The following is a 17626-nucleotide window of genomic DNA, read 5'->3' as shown; positions in this document are numbered from 1 at the left end:
AGTTGAGTTTGTCCTAAGAATGCAAGATTAGTTTAATCTTTTAAAATCAGTGTAATTCACTGTATTAACAGAATAAACGAGAAAAAAATCAATAGATGCCGAAAACCATCTGACAAAAGTCACACTGATTCATGGTAGAAACTCTCAGAAAATTAGGAATAGAAGAGAACTTCTTCAATCAGATAAAGGGCACCTACAAAAGAACCTATATATAGTTTGACATCTGATGTTGAAGTATTAAAAATGTAGTACAGCAACAAGGCAAGAATTTTTGGTCTTAGAATTTTGAATCAAATAGTACTGGGAGTTGAAGCCAGTGCAATAAGACAATGAAAAGAAATAAGATGCATAAGGATCAAAAAGGAAGCACTAAAACTAGTTGTATTTACAGGCAATTTGAATGTTCACAATGAACTCCTCAGAATCTACAAAACATCTACTGGAACTGACAGGTGAATTTAGTGAAATTACAGGGGTTTGTACCAATACATAAAAGCCAATGTGGTTTTATAAATATTGAAAAATACACAATTGAAAATAAAAAATTTAAAATTCCATTTCCAATAGTTTCAAAATATATGTATTCTTAAGACTAAATTTAGCAAAAGACATGCAAGATCTGCACTGAAAAAACACTGCTGAGATTTATTAAAGTATATCTAAATAAACAGAAAGATATGCCATGTTCATGGATTGGAAAATTCAATATTGTTAAGCTATCACTTTTCCCAAAATCGATCTGTAGATACAATTCAATCCCAATCATAAGCCCACCTGGAGTTTTGCAAAAATTGACAAGCTATTCCTAAAATTCACATGGAACTGTAAGACCTAGAATATTCATAGCTATTTTGAAAAAGAAGAGCAAAGTTAGAGAGTTTAATTACCTGACTTTAAGATAATCTTTAAAGCTATAGTAATCAAACAGAGTGATAACTGGAACAAATAAATTAATGGAAAAGAATAGAGATCTCAGAAATGGGCCAACACTTACATGGTCATTAAATTTTTTAAACAATGCCAAAACAACCCAAAGAGAAAAGAAAAATATTTCCAATAAATTATGTTAGAAAAAGTGAGTATCCATGTGGGAAAAATTTTAAACTTTTGCTCATCAAAGACATCATTTAAAAATGAATAGAAATTGCACAGATTCCAAGAAAATACTGGAACACATATATCTGACAAAGGGCTTCTATCCAAAATACATGAAGAACTCTTTTTAAGTCAAAAATAAGACAAACAATCCAATTAAAAATGAGCAAAAGCTTTGGCCAGACCTTTAGCAAAGGAAGATAAGTGGCCATTAAGTACATGAAAAAATGCTCAATATAATTTGTCATCAGGGAAATTTAAATTAAAACACAATGAGATACGATTGCAAACCACCAGAATGGCTAAAATTAAAAGAAGTGACACCACTGGATATTGGCAGGGATATGTAACACTGCTATGCATTGTTGGTGGGAGTGTAAGATTCTACAATCAGTTTGGAAAAGGCTGATATTTTCTTATAAAGGTAGACATATTCTTACTCCAGAAGCCAACAATTCCATTCATAGATATTTACCCAAGTGTGCTAATTTTCTATGACTACCATAACAAATTACCTCAAACTTAGTGGCTTAAAACAACATAAATTTATTATCTTACAGTATTGGAGGTGAGAAGTCTGACATAGGTCTCACTAAATCTGTGTCAGTAGGGCTACATTTCTTTCTGGAGGCTCCAAGGGAGAATATATTTTCTTGCCTTTCCCAGCTTTTTCTAAAAGGTTTCTGCGTTCTTTGTCTTGTGGCCCCATTCCTTCTTCAAGCTAGTATAGGTGCAGTGAGTCCTTCTCACATCAAATAACTCTGATCTCTGCTTCCACTGTCACATCTTCTTCTTTGACTCTCTTCTTCTGTCTCCCTCATCCAGTTTTAAGGAACTTTGTGATTATGTTGGACATGCTTGGATAGTCCAGAATAATCTCCCTATCTCAATGTCCTTAATCACACCTGCAAAGTCCCTTTTTGCTATATAAGGTAACATATTCACAGAGTCTAGGAATTAGGGTATAGATATCTTTGGGGGTGGCATTATTCTGCCTACTACAGCCCACCCTCAGGGCCCCAAAGCTTCCTATACATCTGATTTGCAAAATACATTTGCACCATCCCAAGTTTCCCAAAAGTTTCAATCTATGCAGTATCAACTCAAAGTCCAAAATCTCATCTAAATTTCTTCAGCTCTAAAGTCTCAGATTTTATCATCTAAGTCATCTAGATTATGCAAGGGTGAGGCTCTGGGTATAACCCATCCCAGGGCAAAATTTCTCTCCATCTGTGTACCAGTGAAGCTAGAAAACAAGTTACCTGCTCCCAAAATACAATGGTGGTTCCCAAAACACAATACATAGCATCACAGTTACAGGTACTCCCATTCAAAATGGGACAAAATAGAAGGAAAAAAGGAGTCACTAGTTCCAAGAAATTTAGAAATCCACTGGACGGACAAACTCTGTTACATTTCAAGGTCTTGGAATTACCTTCTGTGACTCTTGCCTCTGCCTTTGGGTCTCAGCCCTCACACTCTGAGTGTCTTTTCTCTTTGTGTGAAAGGTAGCACATGTTTGTTAACCTGCATGTAGAATTTTCAGGACCCAACTGCTTTCTTTCATTTCGCATTTTCTCTGTCCCTTTCAGTCCAAGCTGGCAATGTGTCTGCTCATATAACTTTCTCAAAAACTTAGTGGGTCTCTTGTGCATGTCACAGGGATTAAGTCCATTAAACAAGAACCTTCTCCACAGTTCTTTTCTAGATAACCCATCCCTGTTTTTCATTTCTGCTGAGATGACTGAGGAGATTTATGAGTCACGTACCTAGTCTTGTCAAAAAGCCTTTTGTATGATTGAGTACTCTGACCTTGTTTCGTCTGGGGTACCAGCAAAAGTTGTCTTGCCACATCCTCCATTTTATCTCTAGAGCCTGCTTTCTTGATGACGAATCTCTTATTTTTAGCATGTTTTGCAATTTGGATAGGCTGAGAATTTCCCAATTGCCAAGTCCTGGTTCCTTCTAATTTTTTTTATTAAGAATTTTTCCTTCAATTTTTTCCCCTTCCTCTCACATTTTACTAATGGCATCAAGAAGAAACCAGTTACACCTTCAATGCTCTGCTTGGAAAGCTCCTCAGATAAAACACAATTTCACCATTTATAAGTTCTGCTTTCCATGTAACAGAATTTCTGCCATATGTAACAAAAATCTCCTTTCTTCCAGCTTCCAATAACATACTCCTCTAGAGCCCTCACCAGCAGCGCCTTTAAAGGCCATGTTTCTGCTGACAATGTCAATCTGACAATCTGTTGACAATAATTTAGGTATTCCCAAGGCAATCCATGTTTTCTCTATCATAGTCCTTACTTCCTCTGAGCCCCCACTGGCAGAGACTTTACCACCCATATTTCTACCAACAACCTATTCAAAGTAATCTAGGCTTTTCTATCATGCACCTCAAAAGTTCTTGCAGCCTCCATCCATTGCCCAATTCCAAAGCCACCTCCACTTTTTCAGGTATTTGTTACTGCAGCACCCCCACTTCCCAGGACCAAAATCTGTATTTGTTTTCTGTGGTTGCTATAACAGATCACCTCAAACTTAGGGCTAAAACAACACAGATTTATTAGCTGACAGTTCTGTAGGTCTCATGGGCTAAAATTAAAGTGTTGAAAATCAAGTCTACATTCCTTTCTGGAGGCTCCAGCAGACAAACAGAAATGAAAGCATACGTCAACAATAACAACAAAAACTTGCACAAGCAGCTTTATTCATAATAGCCCCCAAATGGAAACAATATAAACGTTCATTAACGGGAGAATAGATAAATGAAGTTAATATATTCATACAAAGAAATACTACAATATAATGAAAAAGGAAACAAACTACTAAATAGGCAACAATATGGACGATCTCAAAAACATGCTGAGTGAAAGAAGCCTGATACAGAAAAGCATGTACTAGATGATTATATTTATATGAAGTTCTAGAACAGGTGAAACTATTCTGAGGTGAAAAAAAAAATCCAAATAGTGATTACCTAGGGGTGGGAGAGTCGGGGCAAGGATTGGCTTGAAAAGGATAAGAGGGAAATTTCTGGAGTGATGGTAATGTTCTATATTTTGACAACTATTCAGATACATGAGTACAAGCACTTGGCAAAACTTATCAAATGAAATACTTAATATTTATGTATTTTAATGTACATAAATTTTACCGAAAAACCTACAAAGAACTGTAAATAAAAATAGAACTCTAGCTAATTATATGCATGGTGAAATATTTAGAAGACGGTATACTAACATTTGGAATGCAGTTTGATTTTCATTAAAAAAATAGACTTGATTCATGGATACATAGAGGAATGAATAGAAGGATAGTTCTGTGATAAAGCAAATATAGCAAAATACTAATGTAGACTCTAGAAGTGGATATACAGGTATTTACTATAAAACTCTTTTCAATTTTCTTGGCATATTTGAAAATTTTTATAATAAAATAGTGGGGGGGAAAAAGCTACTATTCCCTTTCCTTCCAGTTGGACCACACTAGTAGTGAGAATCTAATCAAAGCTTGCAAAATCCTTTCCATATATGATTGCTCCAGCATACAGACTGCCGTCTTCCCAACTCCAGCATAGCACACACCTCTTAAAAACAAACTTCAACGAACTTCAAAGATTTCTTCAAGCTAGTTGGAAGTTAGAGGAAAATCACCTTTTCAGAAAATGGCATTTGTCCCTGGTAGGACACACACTAAACATTTAGTGCCATTAATGTGAAATTATTAGTGTTAGCAATATCGCTAGAGATTTTTCATAGTTGGAACTCAGTAACTGAATGGCTGATTCTAATTAGAGCAGCTTGTTACTTAAAACAATAAATCATGAAAAATCAAGTCACAATCAAAGACACGACTTTCAAAAATAGTGCTAACTTTGAGAACTTTAACTTTAAACATTGTGACAGTTTTAATACTATATATATGTATATGCGTGTGTGTATGTGTATACGTTTTTGCTCTCCAAGTTTAATTTTCTACTGATCAGAAACAAGTAAAAAGTTAGTTTCTATAGTGGTATCAGATTTTTGAACTACTGTAGCAAATAAACTCTTCATGGTACAGCTATAATTTTTAGAGCTCCTGGAGTGCTAAATAGCTCCTAGTACTAAACAGCTCCAGGCTGATTAAAAGCCACACTTAATTCTCATTCTCACAAATGAAATCGTATTCTACTCACAAAATGAATATGCTTTAAACTAAAAGGTGACTACATTTGCAAAGCACTTTACCAAATGGGAGACATAAATGGTTACTAATTAGAGAAAGTCATTGTTTGACGCTGTCTTTATTCTTTTCCTTTTAGATCTTTAAATTTATTGCTTTCCAATTACACAATTTATAGGAGAGAGTAAGGTTCAGCTCTTTTCCTACTGAAACACATTTTCCTGCTGAAACACAATGTGATTTGAAAGGCTGAGGAGAGACACGATGGACTAACAAGCTACTTTGTCTGTGGCAACTACAAGAACAGATGAATACTGTGTGAAATGAATTGTGTTTGAAAGGACCACCTGTTGCAGAACGTTAGGTAGTTTTTTTTAACCTTTGCTCCCTTCTTTATGATGGGCAAGATCATCAAAGAGACATCATGGCATCATAATTCTTCTGACAGGTTGATTCTTGTAAGAAAAATGCTAGCCATATCAACACTAGTGATGAAGAACCTCTCTTTGAATTTTGTCCATGTAATTTTGCATTGATTCCAACTAGGACTTATCCTGGGCCTCTCATGGAAGGTGGGTGGAGCAAAAAGAAAATGACCTGGGAAAATAGGTGGAAGAGTTTAAAAACCAGTGTTCCAAGGGATAGGGTGGGAGGTGGGGGAGATGGTAAGAGATGCAGCTTTACTTCCCACCTCAGGAGTGTTGAAAAGGCTTCCACGTGTCAGTGGCCTCAAGTGAGGACCCTCCCTGTGCTCCTGTAGCCCCAAAGAACCCACTCCCTGCTCAGTCTCCAGTGTACTAGTGACAATTTATGAGGATATAAACTGCCCAGAACATTAAAATTGCATTTGTATATCATCAAATAACCTGCCAACATTTCCTAGGCATCGTTTCTGTGCAGGGCATTTTGGGAGACTGACAGACATGAAGAGGAATAAGATAGAGTCTCTTCCCTAAGCAGTTTCTAATTTGAGAGCTTGAACAGAGCATGTATGTGATCTACACCCTGACAACTTGGGGACCCAAACATCTGACTGAAAAACTGAGATCTAGACAAATGATTCATCACAGGAAACAATGTGGGGACAGAGTAAATTGAGCCATGTCCAATTTACTATTGGATCAAGTTATGCTATGACCCCTAGTCTATTTTACTCTTCTCATAGAAAACTTTACTCTACTTATATAAAACAAAGTATGGAATATAAAGTGGTCCAAGGGGGAGTCACTGAATAAAACTGGGGAAAAAAACAGTAAAATATCACTTAGTCCAGCAATTTTTGAAAAGTCTGTGGAGCTCCCTAAGTTTCCTCAGAGGTGGAGGGGAGGAAGGAAGGAAGGTAGGAAGGCAGGAAGGAAGGAAGGAAAGAAGGAAGGAAGGGAAGAAGGGAGAGAGGGAGGAAGACCACTGATCTAAACCAGCTCTGCTATTTGACCTGAGGACAGAGAAGTCAAGTAAATAACACAAAGCGATACAGTAGCATAGAAATCTGATTTCCAAAGTGGGTCACTTTCATATGTATCATGCTGATGCATTGACATCTGTGGCACTCACTGTGGGGTACCTTCCCATAGCCATCCCCTGCATGGCCTTCCTTGCCTTTGCTCTTTTCTTCCTTGCCATCAGAACTCTATATTAGTCAGGAATGGGGTATCCATATATTTCAGGGATGGCTGGGTCAGTCTCTGGCCCAAGGGGCAAATCTTAATTGACCTATGGTGACTGTGGCATAGTAAATAGTGGATATCTGTTCCAGACATGGCTGCCTATCGTCTTTTGGATAACCTTTCTATATTTGGGGAAAATTGGGACATGCTACATGCTGCTGCAGTCATTCACCACCTAATGACAGGGGTACATTCTGAGAAATGCATCGTTAGAGGATTTTGTCGTGCGAACATCATAGAATGTACTTACACAAACCTAGATGGTATAGCGTGCTACACACCTAGACTCTGTGGTACTAATATTATGGGACCACTGTTGCATATGCAGTCTGCTGTTGACTGACATGTCGTAAGGCAGCACATGACTGTATTATAAATTCTGTCTTGCTAATGTATAAGCCAGAACTGAAATTCAGACTCCCTTGCAGCTAGGACACAATATAGACTCCACCCATCAGATGCACCTGTAAGACTTCAACTCAGAAGTGAGCAGTGTGAGGAGACAGGCTGTGTGTGGAGTTTCCATCTTTTGCTGCTCAGTGGCCTAATTGAGATGTCTTGGCTTTCAGTGGCAGTAGTGTCAGAAACACCAGTTTCTCTGTGGTTTCAAAGACAAGTTCCTGGTGCAGAGGAGGCACAAGTGGGGGCAGTAGTTTGCTCTGGTGCTCAGTGGGGTGGAGCCACTGGGGCTGTCTCCTGGCAGGCCGGTTCTGGGGTGTAGTTTGGAGAATTGGATGTTGGGAGCTTACCTTTGAGTCTAGTTCTTAGGCCCTCCTCAAAAATACCGTGAGCTACCAGTATTTGTTTAATTTTTTATGATGTATTATAGAAATTTAAAAAGGTAGACAGAAGTGGAGGGTATTGTAAAATGAACTCCGGTGCACACATCCCCATCTTCAAAAATTATCAACAATTTTATCAATCTTGTTTTACATATCCCCTTCCACCACTTTTTTTCCCTAGAGCATTTTAAAGAAAATACCAGGCATCATGTCATTTCTCTCATAAATACCTCACCATGCCATTGTTACCCGCAAGAATTAATAGCATCTAATGTCCTTAATATCATTTAATATCCAGTTCATATGTGAATTTCCCTTGTCGCAATGTTATTTCATGGTTGGCTTGTTTGAATCAGGATCTAAAATAGCTCACATTATTGCCTTTGATTGTCATGTCTCTTAAATCTCTTTTGTTCCAGCAGTCTCCCTCCCTCCATGTTTTTTTCATGCCACAGATTTGTTGGGAAAACTGGATCATTCATCCCACAGAATGTCCTTATCCTGGATTTAGCTGGTTTTCCCCTGATGGTATTGTTTAGCTAGTTCCTCTACTCCCAGTATTCCCTTTAAACTGATAGTTGGATCTGAAGACTTGATAACATTCAGGTTCAATTTCAGGTTTTGCAGGAATACTTCATAGGAGATGCTAGGCACTTGTACTACATCACGTCATAAAATACACATTGCCTGATCCTCCTTTTGATGGTGCTAAGACTGATTAGTGAGTTACAGCCAATATCTTTCAAAGAAGCTCCTTTCCTGCTTTGTCATCTTCTTTATCTCCGCTTCGGAGATCAATGATGGAATATTCTGACTGATTTATGTGGTGACTCCTTTCCTGGGAAGGGACATGGGTACACTCTGGCTATTGAGATGTGATGGCAAGTTTGCTAAGAAACTTCTATGAGAGTCTTGCTTGCTCCTAGCTGATACAATGTTACAAAATTATGTTCAAGTTACAATATCTTAATTACATTTTATTTGTAAAAGGAATATGCAATGTGCCATTCCTAATTCATAGGGTAGTTAGCTTTTACGTGATGACCACAATGAAGATCATGTCCTTGATGGAAAGAAGGAATTCTAATATAGCAGATGCTTCTGGTGCCTGTGTCACCTTCCCTTGGCCCCACCTCTGATTGAAGCTATAGCTGTGGGTGAGAAGACTCTCATCACATACGGCCAGCACCTGTCTTAAGCACGTTCTGCCCCAGCGCCTGCTCCCAGGTAGGTACACGTCAGAAGTGTGAAGGAGATAATGGCCCAGAGGCAGTCCTCATCTGATGGTGAGAAGGAGGTAGGGGGATGCCCCAGCTTCCAGTCTTTCAATGGGAGGATTTGGGGGAGGTGTTCTCTACAATTCTGCAAAGTCCTAGAGGACTAAGCTTCCATTGCACACAGCAGTGACCTCGAGTGTGCATCTCATTTTGGGTTTTCCTTCTGTCTGTCTCTCTCACTCTCCTTGCTCCCTCACTCCTACTTCTCAGGATCACCCCCTAAATAAACTACCTAGACCAAAGACCTTGCCACAGGCTCTGATTTTAGAAGAACCCACACTAAAAAATCTAATATTTAAATTCTTGGCATGTAAGTTATAATCTTGTCTAATAAACGGACTGATTTTATATGTCTGCCCAAAATAAAATTTTTGCATCCAATAATGATACTCATTTCTTCAAAATAAAACAGCCAGCAATGTCTGGAGGGATTATGGCAGAGTTGGATTCCCGCTGTGGCTCTGATGACAGTCCAAAACCCCGCTTGATGTCTTATTAACGATGCAGGCATTTCTCAACATCGAGCTGACAGCATTCCTAAGATAGTTTCTAAATTGATTGTTTGCAACTTGAAATGTATTTTCTAGGAGAAAATATTACATTTTCCAATGGAAATTGTTCCAGTGACAAAGCATAGCCCCAAGGCAAAGAATTATCCACTCGTGTTCTGCTTTGCCAAGGAAGAGGTGAAGCAATGAAGAACTGGGCTTCTGAAGCTTTCTCTTGTAGAGGTGGCTATGCTTCAAGGTGTAGTCAAGAGCAAGAGGGTGCCAACATCAGAAGACTAGTATATAAAAGATAGTGATGACCTGAAGCTATGGTTGGGAAAATGTGACCATAAATAACTGTACTGGGTTAGATAGTGGCCCCCAAAATTCACGTCCACCCAGAACCTCAGAATGTGACCTTATCCAGAAGCAGGATCTTTCCATGTATAATTCATAAGATGAGGTCATACTGGATTAGGGAATGTCCTAAATCCAACGACTAGTATTCTTCTTTTTTTTTTAAAGATTGGCGCCTGACCTATCTGTTGCCAATCTTCTTTTTTTTCTTCTTCTTCTTCTCCCCAAAGTCCCCCCAGGACACAGTTGTCTCTTCTTGCTGTGAGTGCCTCTGATTCTGCTATGTGGGATGTGACCTCAGCTCGGCTTGATGAGTGGTGCCGTGTCTGCACCCAGGATCCCAAGCAGTGAAACCCTGGGCCAGTGAAACCCTGGGCCGCCAAGGGGAGCACAAGAACTTAACCATTGGGCCAGGGGGCCGCTCCCAACTGATATTCTTATAAGAAGGTCGTGTGAAGACACAGAGATACACACAGGGAATAAGGTCATGTGACCACAGAGGAGGAAATTGGAGTGATGCAGCTACAAGCCAAGGAATGCCAAGGATTGCTGGGAGCCACCAGAAACTGGAACAGGCAAGGAAGGATTCCCCCCAAGCCCCTCCTCCCCTAGAGGGAGTAGGGCCCAACCAACACCTTGATTTCAGACTTCCAGCCTCCTGAACTGTGAAAGAATAAACTTCTATTGATTTAAGCCACCCAGTTTGTGGTAATGTTTATTAAAGACCTAGGGAACTAATATAACTGACAAATACTGGGAGCTGGGTCTTCGATCAAAAAAAGATTTATCTTTTATTTTCAAATATCAGTTTTCTACCCCATTCTCTGGTGGTTTGTAGCCACTTCCTTGTTTCTATAGCTGTCAAGTAGCCGGAACAGAAGAGAATCTCTCATTTTACTTTCAAATGTGCAAGTCACGTGGTGAGATATAATGTAAAGTAATGTCATATAATGTAATGTCATGTCTAAAGCCAGGATTCAACTCCAGCTAACTGCTTCCTATAATAGGAATGACGAATATTTATTGAGCACTTACTGTGTGATAGAAACTGTGTAACTCATTAATCTTCACAACAACCTTTTTATAGGGTTGCTGCTATTATTATCCGCATTTGACAGATGAGGAAACTGAGCCTTGCCTCTGAAGGTACATGGCTGATAGGTGGCTTTGACTGAGAAGCGGACCCCACTGCTGTGCTTCTAACCGCTATGCTATATGCCTCGTGAACATGCGGATGCCACACAAAATGATTCTCTTAAGCAAATAAAGTATCTCAGCTACTTATGTGGTTGCCTGGAGCCTGTCTCAACTGAAGGCTGGTGGATAACTTGCTCCCGATTCAAATCTTGGAAGATTTGAAGCTTTGAAAATCTGCTCTGCTTGGAAAGTCTCTTCAACAAATGGTGTTGGGAAAACTGGACAGCCACATGTAAAAGAATGAAAATCGATCATTCTTTTTCACCATTCACAAAAATAAACTCAAAATGGATCAAAGACTTAAAGATTAGGCCTGAAACAATAAGTCTTCTAGAAGAGAATATAGGCAGTACACTCTTTGACATAAGTTTCAAAAGAATCTTTTCGGACACTGTAACTCCTCAGATGAGGGAAACAATAGAAAGAATAAACAAATGGGACTTCATCAGACTAAAGAGTTTCTTCAAAGCAAGGGAAAACAGGATTGAAACAAAAAAACAGCCCACTAATTGGGAAAAAATATTTACAAGCTACTTATCCGACAAGGGATTAATATCCATAATATACAAAGAACTCACACAGCTTAACAACAAAAAAACAAACAAAGCGATCAAAAAATGGGCAGAGGACATGAACAGACATTTCTCCAAAGAAGACATAAGTATGGCCAAGAGACACATGAAAAGATGTTCATCATCGCTAATCATCAGGGAAATGCAAATCAAAACTACACTAAGATATCACCTTACACCCGTTAGATTGGCAAAAATATCCAAAACCAAAAGTGACAAATGTTGGAGAGAAAAAGGAACCCTCATACACTGTTGGTGGGAATGCAAACTAGTGCAGCCACTATGGAAAACAGTATGGAGATTTCTCAAAAAGTTAAAAATAGAAATACCCTATGACCCAGCTATCCCACTACTGGGTATCTAGCCTAAGAACCTGAAATCAGCAATCCCAAGAATCCCATGCACCCCTATGTTCATTGCAGCATTATTTACAATAGCCAAGATGTGGAACCAACCTACATGCCCAGAAACTGATGACTGGATAAAGAAGATATGGTATATATACACAATGGAATACTACTCAGCCATAAAAAAGGACCAAATTGCTCCATTCGCATCAACATGGATGGACCTTGAGGGTATTATGTTAAGTGAAATAAGCCAGACAGAGAAAGATGAACTCTATATGACCCCACTTATAGGTAGAAGTTAACATATAGACATGGAGAACTGATCGGTGGTTACCAGGGACAAGGGGAGGTGGGGGGAGGGCACAAGGGGTGAAGTGGTGTACCCACAACATTACTAACAATAATGTACAACTGAAATCTCACAAGGTTGTAATCTATCATAATCTTAAAAAAAAAAAAAAAATCTGCCCTGCTTGGGAAGTCAGTGACTAAATAGTTCATTATCTAAAGCAGATTGGTACACAATCAACTCTTCTTTGAAACTCCTGCGTGCACTCTGCTAGGACATTGTCTTCCCTGAGGTGTATGGGTTTGGGGGCACGTCAAATCATTTTTACCTTTAAGGAACTGAGACTAGTATTTGTGAAGTAGACTTGCCAAGAGCACCCTGCTAGTTCTCCTAACTTTTAAAAATCCTTCACTGTTTCCCTTTAACCTATAGGATAAACTTCAAACGCCTTAGTATGTTCTAGATCAGATGTTGCCAAACTTTTTCTGTAAAGGACCAGATGGTAAAGATTTTAGGCTGGCCATGTGGTCTCTGTCCACTACTCAACCTTGCCATAGTAATGAATGAGAAAGCAGCCATTGGCAATATGTAAAAGAGTGGGCATGACTATGTTCCAATAACACTTTATTTACAAAAACAGACAGGGAGCCAGATTGCCCCGAGGGCCATAGTTTGGCTAGGCTGCTGTCCTTCAAAAGCTGGATGCTGCCTCCCAGCCTCAAGTCTTGCTGCACCCTGAATTATGTGCTCCATTCCAGTCACACTGAAGTGCTCGTACTTCTCAAACTCGCGTCTTCTTTGATTCCTCGGCACTTTTGAATAGCCCATACCCTTTGTCTGCAAGCCCTTCTCGGTTTCTTCTCACTCTGCGATCAAGTTAGCAAACTCCTGCAGATAGCAGGCCATTCTGTATGAACCACTAGCAACATTTTTGCATTTTATTGTAATTATTCATTAATTAGCCTTAATTATCCATAGCTTTGATCACAGATTATGGATCGTAGGACCTCCAGGGACACGCTTGTTGAGTACTTGCAGTCAATGCTCCTTTGCCTCTGTCACCTTATATTACTTCAGTCATTGCATATGGTTTCCCTTGCATATTCACTCTGACCACCAGGAAGCTCAGAACCAAAGTACAGGCTTAGTCTTTGCAATCACAGAAGACTCACAGTATGCGTATGTGCTCCTCTTCTTTACCCCAGTCTGCCTCCTCATTCTAACTTGAATTGCCTGTAGTTGTTGTGTTTTGTTTTCATTTTGCTCCTTTTTGTAGATCTTTCTTAAAAGCTACTTCAAAAGCTATAATGGAGCAGAATTTGTCCATTCATATATTCATCCACAAATAAACCATTATTTCCCCTTGATCACTTTTTGTACTTTTTCAGAATAGAAACACTGTGTATTTTTGCCTGGAACCCAGTGGTATACCTAGTGTATTTGATACCCAGAACGGGTCATCTTTTAAGACTCATCCTCCCCAAATGCAAATTATTTTCAGGGAAAATCATGAAATTAAATGAATAAGCATAATGGCTAGAGAGAGACACAAACAGTGAAATTTTTCTTTTAGTGAACTTTGTGCCACAGGGAGTGGAGACAGAACTGCATCCAAAGGGATCTGCAACTCTTTGAACCATGGACTGACTTTCAAAATAGTGCATGTAGCTGTATCTGGTGTGTCAGGGCAGCTGACCACTGGGAGCTCTGCAATTTAACTTCCCTGCAGAATACAGTGTTCATTAAAGGATAAGCAGCAAAATGTGCTAATTTGAGACTTACCTGTATATTATAAACTCAACAGTAATGGCAATACTTGTATAGAACTTAAACCAATGGAAGATCTTTTTGAGAAAATGTATTTTATCTCTGACATTGTTGAGAAGTGTCCAGGACATGGTAATAATACAAAGTAGCCCATCTCTTTGTCGGCTTTATTATTGTTTTTAACTTCTCCACAGAAAAATGTCCACCGTCTATTCTCTCCCTCCTCTCCTCCACACACAGGAACTCCATTGCTGGAACCCGAGCTGGTGGATTGAAAGTTCAGATTCGGAAATTTCACAGTGAAAGTACAGCCAAGTGGTATCCATCCACACTCCTTTGCTGGGATGCATTTTCCTTTGGGGTTTGCTAAATAAATTCCTCCTCACACAACAGCTAACCACCTCCAGGTGTCATATCTCCAATCCCTGGGTATGCCAGTAAGCTTAAATTGACTTCGTAGAGTGTCAGAAATTTTCTAACATGACAATTCTACTTTAGACTTACACTCATGATCCCTGCTCAGGTAAGGTGCATGTCCAAATTCAGAAGAGCAGTGAGATGCCTAAACTGGAACAAATCAGCATGCATAAATCCCTGTTTAAATGAGTCATGGGAAATGAAGCTTGGTGAATAGAACTTGCCTTATTAAGACAGAAATCAAAATGTATATCTAGAAGTAGGTATGATGGGAGCCACCAGAACTGGCATGCTTTTAAGAATGACAGCACAGCAATCTTTGTGTTTTATTTTGCAAAGCAGTTGAACTGTTCTATTTGGTTAAATGGAAGCCCAAAGAAGGATGAAGAATTTATTTATCTGTGTATCTGAGGCCTGGACAAAATCCCCTTCTTATCAGTCCATTTCTTGTCTTGGTAAATAGAGAAGTCCTACACCATAATTAATGGTCAGGACCCGCATAGCCCCCAGCGTGCTCATTTTAACACCTGTAGAATACTCTGTATGTGGTGGGGGTGCAGATTCAATTCAAAGGGATTCAATTTGTTTTCCAAAAGCCTATTGAGATTAGGTGAGATGTGTCTATGTGAGCTACCCTAGGACAGATTTTGGTTTTTGCTGATCTATTCTGCTTTTGATCCATTAGAAAAAAAATATCTGGATCTTTCTACCCTGGTTGTCATTTGCTTCTTTCTTTCTCCTATAATGGAGAAATACGCAATAGTCCAGATAACTAAGTGCCAGGTGAGCTGGTTCCATTTAATAGAACCAGATAGTGGAAACAATTGCAGTCATTTAATACAACCTTTGTATTTAAAGAAGCCGTTTTTGAAACACTCAGGCAGAAATCCTGCTGGTCATCCCCACTCTGTGAAAATTGAACCTTCAAGAGATTCTCATACTCTCAAGCTGTAATGCATATAGTAGTGGATCCCAAACTCTTTATATCCCCAGAGGGATATTTGAAATTGGGCTGTAATAAACATCTCTTATTACTGTTAGGAGTACACTCACCTTGACCCCATGAGCATTCCCCACCGTCCTCTCTCCTCCAGTGGATAATGAGATGTGGCATGTACAATATGGGCTTCCTTTCCTCTTGGCAGATCCTGAATGAAGCCAAGGGGACAGTTACAAAACAGAAAATTGACTATGATGGAACACTCTTTGGTGCTACATCTGATATGATTAACAATTTATTTTGGCAACGCCCAGGATGGGTTTCATATGGTTTTCCTGAATTCAACAGGACTCTTGCCAGCAGAATTAGGAACACTAAGAAGTAATCCAGGCTGAGGGAGAAAAGAAATATGCCATCTTGCAAAGTGTTTCGTAGCGTCGATTTTGTGTTCTGGAAACCAGCCATTGCTCAATCTCTGTGTTTTCAATTGCTCTTCAACTGTTGTCTTATTAGACTCGAGGTAATGGATGATTTTATAATTAGCAGGATAGATAGCCTAGAGAAGAAAGCACTGTAAGAAAGGAGAAGAAACATGTGGCAGCCAAATATTTTGCAGTATATAAGTATTCTTAAAATATGGATGTTTCATCCAAGTCATCATCTTTAAGAAGCACAGTTGTGTGATATTCTGGATTTCAGAGTTAACTCCTCTTACAGGAATTTACTTTCAGGCTGAAAGAAGGTCGATCTATTATAGAGGAATGCTTCTTTTCCCAGAGTTGATGTTTCAGCCTGTGTGGAAGGACTTCCACTAGCATAACATTCTGGGGTTTTCTCTGCTCTTCATCTCTTATTCCTCCTCAGGGCAAGTTAGAAAGGAGGTTCTGGGCTTGCATTCCTGAGCTCCTCCTTCTCTTTCTCCTGGGAGGGAGCCCACTTGCAGAGAGCATAAGTCACTATTGCTCTCAGACATGGAGTAAGTCCACAGGAGAGGAGGCTCATTTGCTTGTAGATATAAAGCATGCTCTTAAATATTAGAAAGTATTAGGAAGCCCACTAACTTACAGTTATTAGCCTCGTTCTTAACATTATCAATAATAAAGTTGATGTTTTGGTTCTCTGCCTACCTTGACCTCTCGTTTTAATTCTCAATTGGTTCAGAGCATGGGCAAGAAAAAATGGTGCTAATTATTGGCTCCCCACAAACCCCAACAGATACTTAGCCTACAGTAGGTCTCATTTGATAGAAACTATGCTTTCACATTGTTTTCTACTTACCTCCTAGACTTATCAATAGATTAACATTTCTTTCACCCTCCATCAGATTAAAAGAAAGAGTTTGGTATTCAGTTTTAGACTTGTATAGGCAAATGGACCCTGGGACTCAGGAAGACTGTGATTTGGAAAATCACTCGGTCTTTACACTTTGCTGTAGCCCTTGTACCTTCTTCTTCATTCACGCAGAGCTCCAAGACTGCCCCACATTCCCTTTACTCTTCCTCTGACTTAGATTCTCAGGATCACGTTGGGATATACAAAGCCTCAATATCTGGATAGCAGTTAGATGGATTTAAAATTGGCAGTGAGACCCTGTGCTTTGATCTTTAATTGAGAGGTCAGCCAAGAAGGGCATGACCACAATTAAATTAAATATCACAACTAGGGGGGCTGGCTCCCTGGCCAAGTGGTTAAGTTTGTGTGCTCCTCTTTGGTGGCCCAGGGTTTCGCTGGTTCGGATCCTGGGCGCAGACATGGCACTGCTCGTCAGGCCACACTGAGGCAGCATCCCACATGCCACAACTAGAAGGACCCACAACTAGAATATACAAATATGTACTGCCGGAGATTTGGGGAGAAAAAGCAGAAGAAAAAAATAAATGAATATTACAACTAGAGAAGAGGGCAGGGGAGCCAAGGAGGAAAGGATAGCTTCTAACCTGGATCTTCAGCTAAGGAGTTTGTAAATAAGTATTTGAGGTAAGAATACATTTTAAATTTTCCAATATCAATGAGATACCAATAAATAAGGACATTTGTCCATGACTACAACACATAATAAAGAAAGGTTCTAACTTCAATTTTTTCAAAGCTCTTTCATCCACAGTATCTCATTTGATCCTTGCCTTGTAAAGTCGATGTCGTCATGTTCATTTTAAGAGCTTGGCAAACTGAGGCCCAGAGAGATAGAGTAACCTGCTCAAATTTCTTCAGCTACTAATTCTTAGAAATAGGTTGAAACCTATGTTTTCTGACTC

General features: G+C 39.3%; 1 protein-coding gene and 1 long non-coding RNA gene across 4 annotated transcripts in view; one reads left to right on the top strand and one right to left on the bottom strand.

The window, feature by feature from the left end:
• LOC111772927 (uncharacterized) overlaps window positions 1-14406 on the top strand; it is a 64115-nt gene extending 49709 nt beyond the window's left edge. The window contains exon 7 of the long non-coding RNA XR_002807082.2: window positions 14255-14406. This is a non-coding gene — a long non-coding RNA (uncharacterized lncRNA). The remainder of the gene's footprint in view (window positions 1-14254) is intronic.
• Window positions 1-17626, bottom strand: part of LOC111772926 (uncharacterized) — a 253596-nt gene that overhangs the window by 10067 nt on the left and 225903 nt on the right. For 2 of the 3 annotated variants that reach the window (XM_070263999.1, XM_070263998.1), the window contains exon 8: window positions 15485-15927. The gene's annotated coding sequence lies outside the window, so the exon portion shown is untranslated. Of the gene's footprint in view, window positions 1-15484; window positions 15928-17626 lie in introns of those variants that run through there. The other variant, XM_070264000.1, reaches the window with a different exon arrangement.

This window comes from Equus caballus, chromosome 3 (genome assembly GCF_041296265.1).
Source record: "Equus caballus isolate H_3958 breed thoroughbred chromosome 3, TB-T2T, whole genome shotgun sequence".
Taxonomy (NCBI): domain Eukaryota; kingdom Metazoa; phylum Chordata; class Mammalia; order Perissodactyla; family Equidae; genus Equus; species Equus caballus.
The sequence above is the reverse complement of the archived record's forward strand: the minus strand, read 5'-3'. Positions and strand labels throughout refer to the sequence as shown.